Here is an 11,218-nt window from a genome sequence, read left to right as displayed (position 1 = left end):
GCAGATGCAGATTGGAGCCGACATCCCTTTAACGTAGGATGCAAAAGAAGCTTAAAGAGTTTCTGATCCCAAACCCTTTCCAGCTATGCATACAATACAGCAAGCTAAACGTGCCTGCTGTGTTAGGGTCTTCTGTTTTGTCTGAACTTGAGCAAAGTAGATAATATGATTCCCATTTGTTTTCTTTTCTTACGTTTTCTAATGGCATTAGCTCAGTTTCAAAATCTGCATATGCCCACCAAAGGTATGATGACCTAGAAATTGAAGGTATTCAAAAATGATGCAATGTACTTACCCTAGACTTAACTTCTGAATGATTTAATAGTGTTCGAGGGATGTGCCCACATATTTGTCTGTACAAAATTTAATATAGTTTCAGCACTAACTAAGAGGGTATTTACTTAAAATTAAAATTTCCATCTTTTGTTCATTTTAAGATGATTTAAAATAGCACCACATAAATATATTTGGGTCTAAGCATTTGCTCAACGGAGATATTTCATGGTTGAGTTCTCTTTTCTGTATTAGAAATGGATGACCACTCTTATTGTATAGTCCACATACTCTCTCATAAATTAAAAATATATATATAATATAGACTCAATTTCAAAATTTCAATTAAACTAAAAACCATTTAAAATAGTAAGTCAAATTAGCTAATTTAAAATTTCTACTTAAAATGAAAAGCTATTGATTTTTAAATATTTTCCATTACTAGAGTGATTTTTATATATTTCGTTTAGCTCTATATATATATATATATATATATATATTATTACTAGCAAACCAGAAATTATTTATTTTTCTTATTATCCTTAATATATTTACTATTCATTTTTGTGCTCCTGTTTTTGTCTATTTATAATATAAAAAAATCACCATATGATTGTTGTTTTTAATTTTTTAATTTTTAATACAATTTTAAAATATATATTTGATGGCTAAATATTAAACATTGTTATTATTATATTATATATGTCTAATCAACGACTTTAATGACTTACAATAGTTATAATTATCAAACAAATTTATAAGATTTAATATTTAAGAATCTCAGTATTTAAAATTAAGCACTTAATTTTAAATTTTACCAAATGCTGCCTAATTTTTGATTGAAAATGGAAAACGAGAATTATATTGGCTGCTGTAGGCTGGATATGTTATATTCACTTTGGCCCATCTAAATAATTATAAAATTTAAAATATATATTAATTCTTATTTTTCAAGTATTAATTACTCGGAATATATGTTATTCAACCATTTGGATGCAACCTTAGAAGTGTAATACCCGAAATTTTTTTAATAATGATAATATTAATAATAATTAATAAATTAATTTTTATTTAAATAAATTTTATTTTATTTTTATTTGGTTTAAATTGGAATGATTTAAATAGAAATTCTAATGCTAGACAAATAAAGGAGTTATTTTCTATATCCTATTAGTTTGATTTCTAAGGAATTAATTAAGTAAATTCTATGAGAAATAAATTATATTTTTTGTTAATCAAATTTTCCCCTAAATGAATATATATAAATTAAATTCTATAATTAAGAGTTATGGAAGAATTTGTAAAGGATATTTTATAAAATAATTTCTGGGAAAAATGACATTTTAATTAACTAGTGGTGTTAAATTTTAAATCGAAAAATATTTAGCAAACTGATTAATTAAATTAATTGTGTTTTAGGACTAAATTGAAAATTTATTTTGGGATAAGGATTAAAGTATAATTTTCGTAATATATGGGATTTTAATGGAAATTTGTATATTTGGTATTTTTGTAATTAAATGTGTCGGGAAGGGCTTTTTGGTAATTTTACATTTAAAAGCAAGGGTAAATATGTAATTGTGTATTTTCAATAATCCTAATTTGGCCCAAATTAAATAGTTAGGGGTTTAATTGAAAAGCTAAAAAATGTTTATGGGTTAATTGGAATTTCTTCAGTACAAAATTGTTGTAATTAAAAAAGTTGAGGGACTAAATGGTAAGAAAGAAAGGTTTGGGGACCAATTGTCGATATGGAAGGAAAAAGAAAAGAAAAGAAAAGAAAGGAAAGGAAGAGATCGGGGGAGAGAGAAGGCGCGGGGGAGAAGGAATATTTAGGGCTGCGATCGTCGGTGCACGGGCAAGACGATGGTAAAAGCGGCTCAGCGCAGTCAAGCGGCAGCGGCAAAAGACGCACGATTAGGAAGCGGCCGGACGCCCATTGGCGTTGGAGGCCGAGTCGGGTGGGATTAACTCCCCTCGGCGTGAGCTTTCTTTTGGCGGCAGCGGCGACAAGAATGGTGACCAGAGATGGAAGTTCGCGGTGGAGAGAGAAAGTAGGTGGCAACCGCATTTTTTGGCGAGCTCCGATGAGGGATGGACGATCGAAGGACATATCCGTACTCCTCTCAGCTCAAGCTTCGCAATGGCACCGGTTTCGTGGCGATCGGACTCCGTTTGAAAATCGATGGCCGAGATCGTCTGTAAATCTCTCCAAACGATTAGGGGTCGGATCGGAAGATCAGAAGTAAAGATCATCGTTTCGAGTCCGTTGGTGTGTTCGGATCTTCGATCGGGCTCCAGCAGCTGGAAGCGACTTGATCGAGCGATCAAGCGTCTCGGTAATTCTCTGACCATTGATTTTAGAATTCTTTGGTAAAATTATATGCTTATTGAATTGTGTTGACCATTAGAAAATATTGTGTTTTAAAATATTTGTTTATCGGACTGTCTGCCTTAGGTTGTGTTTTAGGATGTGTGGCGGAGTCGGGAAATTAATGAAGTCTTAGGGATTCGACTCCCGTTAAAATGAATTGTTGAATATTTAAAGTATTTTATGGCAGTCCTGGACCCGTTTTACGGGGTGTAAATGTCCATATTGTAGGGGCGGTTCTGCCGAATTTTTGATAGAATTTACCCGAGTCGAGATTCTTAGACAGTTAGTCCTAGGGAGCTAGACCTAGGGAGCTAGACCTAGGGTTAATTGTCAACTGTTTCAGCGTTGTTGATAAATTGTTTTTCGTGATGAGATAAATCCGTCAGTTCTGCTTGCTCCACCCGAGGCATCGGAACAAAGCTAGGAGGTCGTCAAAGCTGTGAGTTAAAGTCTTATATTTGCTTACGTGTGTCATGCTAATATTTTACATGATATCTCTGATTAAATAATTAATATTTTGATTATTTAGTTATGTACAGTTTATATATGTTTCGTTTCTCTGCATTACGATTTTATCGATTTTGTATTTACTCGGGATAGGACGGCAGTAGAATATACTATTTTGATGAATGTACCGGTATAAATCCGAGAGTGATAGAAAAGGGGTAAAATGGTAAATTTAAGCTTGCCCGGGTCGAGCATTGTACTTTGGGCGCCGGCTTATTTGAAAACTTAAGTGACCAGACTGGAGTTAAGAACCCTGGTCGAGCTTCGCCCTTTGGGCGCCAGTTCTGTTAGAATGAGAAAGTCGAGATGTTAGTATTGAGATTAGTCGATATGTTAGTGTTGAGAGTAGGGTTCTGCTGAGGTATCCCGACCCGTTGTATGTGAAGGTTATATTTTTATTTTTATTTAAGCATGGCATGACATGAATATTATTGCATGACTTAATGTTTATTTTAAAATAAATAAATGTGTTATTGAAGTGTTTATAACTGTTTTTCTTTGGATATATGATTTTAACTCACTCTCGATACTGACAGTCTCAATTTCACTGTTTTTCAGATCTGTGATTGTTAGTCTTCCCGCGGCTTTTATCTAGCAACCCGACTCCTTCATCATCGGGTGATATAATTGGTTTGGTATGTTAACTTGTAAAATCTTAAATTCTCCGCAGTAAAATTAATAGACTTATCTGTTGAAATTCTATGTAGTTTCAGGTCTCAGCTAATTCTTTTGGCAGACCAAACTAAATATGTAAAATTTAACGGTTAAAATAAATTGTGGCATCAATACTTTTAGATGAGATTTATATAAGTCAGTGAGTGTCAGGTTTATTACGGGATTCGGTGGCCTTACGCCTACCCATTCCCTAGTGCAGGTCATGGGCCCACAGCTCGGATCGTGATAAGAAGCATGAAACATAGACAGTTGATATGGCTATATCCAAAATAGAAAACATATGAAGCCCCGGGGACACCCCAATTTATAAATATATATTACTATTTTTAAAATACAAATATAAATTATTCACATTTTAACAGCATAACAGTATAAAACTATATATTTCACATAAATAGAGTTCAATAATTTCTTTTATGTATATTTTAAGTATGTGTTAATTTAATCAAAAACTATATATATTTATAAATATTAAGGATTAATTAGATTGACAATTTTAATTTTAGGGCTAATTCTAAAATTACTTATAAAAGTAGGGGCTAAATTGCTATTCAATCTAATTTTTTTAAAAATAAAAATAATAAAATACTTTATATACATAATAACACATCTCAAAAGAGTCAGGTGCTTGTGCTTTTCAGAATGCAATACATCAGGAGTAGCCAAATTCCTTCAAAAAAGAAAAAAGAGAATGTGTAGTAGAACCTGCCTGATGAACTAATAGAAGTCATGCTACCAGAAACTTTTTGTTTACCTCAACAAGAAAACATTAGTTGGGTCAATCAACTTTGTGCCGCTTTGATATTTAGGAGGACATACAATTTCTCATGTCATGTCCCATGGATCTGGCAATCCTCCCATCAAATCTTAATTGCTGTTAACTACATCCAGCTCAAGACTCCACAGGATGCATTACCTACACCAAATTCCTGCAATATTCCTTGGTGGGTATTGCATGAGATGCGAACCCAGAATCTTCGTCATGAACACTCCCATCCCAACCATAACTTAAATTCCTTGTCAAGATTAGTTAGCTACAGAGCAGATTATGGATGAGAGCCTTACCCACCACTGCAAAGATCACTTCTGAAATGAAAGGCATTCCATCTGCAACCACACTTATCCGGAGTTGATTTATGTTAGGGTTGCCAGAAAGAGGATCACAAGTTGATCTCAAATTTATGCTACTGCAATATCATAGTCTGTTCTGTCAAGTTTCTACCCAAAAACAATTGGTGTCAGGTAGAGTCCCCGAACAGGTACATGAGCATCAGCAAGTCCTCGTCGGGAATCAGCATTAGATAACAACAAGTGACGTAATGTAACATCCCCTGACACATAGCAAGGAGCAAAAGCAATATATTCATCAATATATTAATGTAATAAAAGGAAACATATCGATTACACTTGGAGAATCAGCATTAGATATGCACAGACACACCATTACATAAGCAAGTTTCTTCCTGTGGTTTTTTTCTGCCACATACAATAATGATGGTATTTAGAAAACTGAGCAACTAAAGGCAATCGTCAGAGAACATTCAGGCTCAGAGAATACAACAAAAGAATGAGTTTACTAATGCAGAGTTCATTTTATTTACAGATAAATTTTTAATAAAACTTATTTAGAAGTAAACTCTGGAGTTTGACATACTATATAGTAGTGTTAAGTGTAAATAACATGTAATCAACCGAGTATTTATGACTATATAGTATATTTTTGCACTAAAGTAAGTCCTTTCTAGAATTTAAACACTAAGACTATGTTTGATTAAAATTCACTAAAAGATTTATTTTTTATGTGAGAAAAAAAGATATGAGAAAAAAAAAATGACAAAATTAAAAGAGATATTTTAATGTTATGAAATATATTGATTTACTAATATAAAATTTATTTAAAAATTTTATTTATTTTATTAAAATTTAGTTTAATTATAACCAATTCCACGGAGATTTAATTATATAGAACTCCAAATTAACTTTCACCTTATTCAAAGCATCCAAAATTTAGATTTACAATTAATTTCACAAATTTATGAATTCTAACTCTTTTTCTTTTCTTCTTGGGATGAAACAAAAATATGGAACTTAATCATGTCATAGGAGAATTTCCAAATATCCATATCCCATAATTCAGAAAGCACCTATTAAGCTGAATTGATAGCAGTTACCACCTTTGATGGTCTCTTAAAAATTAGATTTAAATTCATTATATCTATCATTTCCCCACATAATCTAAGCTACAAAACAAAAGTAGAAAAGCTTATGAATTATCAGATTTCTTTACATATTGAGAAATTAAGATGAATCCAGTTAAAAAGAGAAAAGAATCTTAAAGAGCAAATTGGGGATATTAGACCCAAATGAAGCAGATTGAGACTTGAGATTTGCGCATGTGTTTCTCTTATCACTACAAGTTGAGATCTTTTCTTTCTTGAAAATTCAATGAGAAGCATAAGTAGAAGGCTACAGCTTACAAACTTTTTCAATTTATTCAAAATTTGGATTGATAATAATTTGTCTAAATCCTTTTGAGTATAATTAACCAACCTAAATTAAACCTCTCGACTTGTCAGGTTTATAAATTGATATATTAATATTATTAAATTATTTTTAGTTTTATTTTATATTTTACTTATCAACTTATAAATATTTATTTAAATGTATTTATTATAAAAAATTATAAATTTTAATTAATATGTAATAACTTTTATAATGAGACATTTTCTATTAAATTAATAACTAGTTTAATTTATTAAATTTATTATGCTTAAGAGCTCGAAGATATTGTGAATTTTAGTTCAAAATCTATTCGGAAATAAACGAGCTAAGCTAACTATAATAAGCTATGGAATATTGTGAATTTTAGCTCAATATTTTTTTAAACAAGCTAAATTTAAGGGTTCTTTATACAAATACCAATTTTTTCAGCATCTATTACATTTTTACCTCACAAAAAAAGAGCTTATATGAATACGCTTTTCAAAGAAATAAAATATAAAAGTACGCTCAAATCATTACTTACCTAAAACAAAAGATTTCAGCTATTCATATAAATCTAAACATGTGCTTCTTCCTTCTTTCACCCAATAAACTTCCAAAAAGTTAAGAACAAAAGCTGTAACAATTTTCCTTAAACAAGAAAACTTGCATCTTTAACCTCTAACACCAAATCTTCTTCTTTCTTTCTGCACTATATTAACTTCGAAAAATCAAGAAGAGTACCTGCAACATTCTACCTTTTACGTTGAAAACGTCCATCTTCATCCTGCAACAACACAATCAGCATGAAAAATGTTAGAATCCATCAAATTTCTATAAAAATTATATCTGAAAAGAAGACAAAATGCTCCTACTCTCATTTCTTTGGCAGAATTGTTATAACATAGATATGAAAAATCAACATCAAATAGATCTGAATATTCAAGAACAAGAGCTTAAAGGTAATTATTTTCAAATAAGACACTCAAAAAAATGACAAATGTACAAATTTAATTTATTATATATATAGATAAAAAATAATATTGTACAACATTGTATAATGTTTATGAAAAATAAATTAAAAAAATTCTGACTTGTTATTTATTTATTAGGTGTAGATATTAAGTTAATGACTTGTTTATTAAATATTTAAAACATTTAATTTAAAAAATATTTATTAAATATAATATTTTTTTGAATAACAGATATGGAGAATTTACTAGTATTCGTACAATACAATGGTGAATCGAATCAAAATATGAATTATATTAATTTTGATGTAATGGGACTTATAAAAGAAAATAACTACATCAGTTTAATACAAATACTATCAAATCAACTGAACAACAACCAGACTTGAAATCAAGTATCAAGTCAAGAGCTCATATCTACCTCTTAAAATAGAAGACAATCAAACACTACTATTCTACAAAGAGCTTAAAAAGACAAAACCAGATTGCACAAAATATCCTTTATGCATAACAGTTTTAAATTAGGAAAATGGTAACTTCTTTGATTTATCTTTCACATTCCAAAACAGAAACATACCAACAGGTGAAGCAGGTCCATCGGGATCAAAAATGGGAATAGAAAGAAAATCAACAAATGGAGAACAAACAGGGAGCATTTCAGATGCACTTGAATATATGATTTTAATGAGCAAGAAAGTGAGAGAAGATGATGAAGAAGTAGAAAGCAAGACTCAAAAAGTAGATGTGCTAACAAACATATGGCATTCAAAAATAAAAGAAGGTCAGACATATAAAGACAAACTCACTCTCCAAACAGTAATCAGCTTCTATGCTCTTAACAATCACTTCCAATATAAGGTGCAAAAGTCTTGCCAAAGACAGTATTTTTTACAATGCTTGAATGATAATTGCAATTGGAAACTAAGAGCTTCAAAAAATAGAAAAACAATAATATATGTGATTCGAAAGTTCAACAACATACATACATGTCCATTGGAAATAAGACATAGCGATCAAAGGCAAGCAACTACATCAATCATCGGAAATTGCATAAGAATAAAATATCTCAACATCAAAACAGTATATACTCCTTTGGATATAATAAGAGACATAAAAGATGATTACAGTATATCTATAAACTACTCAAAGGCTTGGAGATCAAAGAAAAAAATATTAGAAAAGAATAAGAGGAAAGCTAGAAGAATCATATGGGATGCTGCCAAGCTATTTGTAAATAATACAAAAATCAAATCCCGATTCGATTGTGGAGCTATAAACAAAAGAAGATCCCACATTCCTATATGTATTCATGGCACTTCAAACTTCAATTAAAGGATGGACTTGATGTATACCAATAATAATAGTTAACAGAACTTTCCTCAAATCTGTCTATAGAGGAACGCTTCTCTCAGCAAGCACACAAGACGCAAATGGTAAAATATTTTCTCTATCATTCTGTATAGTAGATTTTGAAAATGATGCATCTTGGGAGTGGTTCTTCAAAAAATTGAAGGAGATATTTGGAGTGAGAAATGATATGTGTATTGTATCATATAAACATGAAAGCATTAAAACAGTAATGTAAAAAGTCTATATGGAAGTCAGTCTTATGATATGCATATTTCACTTGTACAACAACCTAAAAACAAACTTCAAGAAAAGTACAAAGAATTTCAAGAAGTCTTTCTTCGCAGCAGCAAAGGCATATACAATAGAGAGCTTTGAATATCACATGTCCGAGATAGACAAGCGTATAAGACCTAACCTAGAAAATATCGGGTACCATAAGTGGACAAGAGCACATAGCATCAACAAGAGACATACAATTTTGATAACAAATATAGCTGAATCAATGAATGAAAAAAATAGAAGAGCAAAAGATCTACCAATAACGGCTTTGTTGGAGTACCTACGTGCTTTAATTCAAGAATCAAGCCACAAAAGATAGAGATTTAGCAAAGTTATTCACAAGGTTGGTAAAGAGAGCAGAAAAATCACTCAATCAGAATTACATAGAATCATTAAAAATGAAGGTCAGGTTTACAAACTATTAATTAATTTATAATATTAAATTACATAAAGTATATTTTTGGTATAAGTTTAGTATATTTTAGGTATATGTTACTGTCATTACATGTCTTAAAATCAACGGATGAACTGTACACAGTGTATGAATATGAGAAGACATATACAATGGACTTAACAGCAAAGATATGTACATGCAAGAAATTTCAAATTGATCAAATACCATGCTGACATGCTATGGCAGTACTCAAAGAAATGCATCAAGAACCATATGCTTTTTGCTCAAAATACTTAATAAAAGAGATGTTACTAAAAACATATGAAGCAATAGCGTATCTAATAGACAATTAAACAATGTGGGACATCACCAACAAAAGTAAAGGAAAGAGTTGTCCTACCACCTTAAGGAAGGAAAAGTCTGTAAGACCAAAAAAGAGAAGAATAATAGTAGGATGGGAGACTAAAAAATAAAACAAATATAGCATATGTGGACAACAAGGATATAATAGAAAGACATGCAGAAGTCTACCAAAAAAATTAATACATCAGAAAATTAAACAATATTGGTTTAGAATAATGTCAGTTAATTTTTAGTTGATTAGATGTTTATTTTTTATATATGGCATTTCAAAAGAAATAATTGTAAGCACTTGGCATTTTGAAGTATTATATTCATTTTATAAAAAATTAATTTGCATTATAATGAGTATGAAATTCACTTATCATAAACTGTTGAGAAGTAAAATATCAAGATAAGAAAATATAATATAATTAAAATACAGTAAGTATCATTTAAGTATATAATAAATATATTATGTATATATCTAAATGAATAACAAAATAAAAAAAAATTATATAAATGAAAAAACAACTTATATTAAGAAGAAATGTATAAAAAAAATGTACAATAATGTTCAAAAACATAAAAAAAAAATTAAAACATCAACATTAATGTTCAAAAGTATAAAATAACATAAAAAATAAATTTCTAAATATCTAAATAACAAAAAGTCTTCAACTTCAATTATCACTTGAATACTGGATGAGATTCATTATCACTTGCAATGTTATTTTCTTCCTTCATCTTAGTGTAGGCATAAAGTAAAACAACAAATCGATTCTGATGCATTTTCACGCTAAAATCAGAAGGGAATTCCTTTGAATGGATGAAGTATTCAGCAAAGTAAGCAACAAAGGCACCACAATCACTTCAAAACATAGATAAATAAATAAATAAATAAATATAAAACTATTAATACAACAACAAAACACAAAAACTCACTTATCTTTCTGAGTAGGCAACCCATCAACCATTTTCACACGAAATGAATAAGTCAAACTCTTATTTGCATAAGGACCAGAGTTAAAATTGATATTCTTTTGCTCATTATAGAAACCAACAGCAACAAGAAAATGAGGCAACAGAAATGCAAAATTATCTTTCTTTTTTTACCTCAAAGAGTTATAAACATGGATACAACAATCTATGAAACTCAAACGACCTAAAATTTAATGTCACTCATTGCCAACATGATAGGAAATAAAAGCATGATCAACATCAACCCAAAGAGTATAACATAAGACAAATTTACCTCGAATAATCTTCGCAACATAATATGGACCTGAAATAACAGATAAATCATTTTTCTTTTCAAGATATCAGATTATAGACCATGTATTTGTTGATAAAAAATAGTATATGTTGTAGTACACCTTGAAAATCACCACGAATAATGTTCTGCTTCTTCTTCAAATAATAGAAAACCACATCAATATGTTGTTAGAAAAAAACAGTCTTTAGTATACATTAAGTATATATCTAGTATACATTTAGTATATTAACAAAACATACATAATTTATAAACAAAAAAATAAGAAAATGAAAAAAAAAACCTCACTGATGAAGAAAGAG

At 30.0% G+C, this 11,218-nt stretch overlaps 1 long non-coding RNA gene across 1 annotated transcript; it reads left to right on the top strand.

The window, feature by feature from the left end:
* Positions 1–2,218: 2,218 nt before the first annotated feature.
* LOC125371048 lies at positions 2,219–3,953 on the top strand. The gene is made up of 2 exons (XR_007217235.1): positions 2,219–2,612; positions 3,713–3,953. It is a non-coding gene; the product is annotated as an uncharacterized LOC125371048 (long non-coding RNA).
* The last annotated feature ends 7,265 nt before the right edge of the window (positions 3,954–11,218 follow it).

The sequence above is a fragment of the Ricinus communis genome, chromosome 9 (genome assembly GCF_019578655.1).
Source record: "Ricinus communis isolate WT05 ecotype wild-type chromosome 9, ASM1957865v1, whole genome shotgun sequence".
In the NCBI taxonomy this organism is placed as follows: Eukaryota; Viridiplantae; Streptophyta; class Magnoliopsida; order Malpighiales; family Euphorbiaceae; genus Ricinus; species Ricinus communis.
Note: the sequence above shows the minus strand (reverse complement) of the source record. Positions and strands in the feature narration are given on the sequence as shown.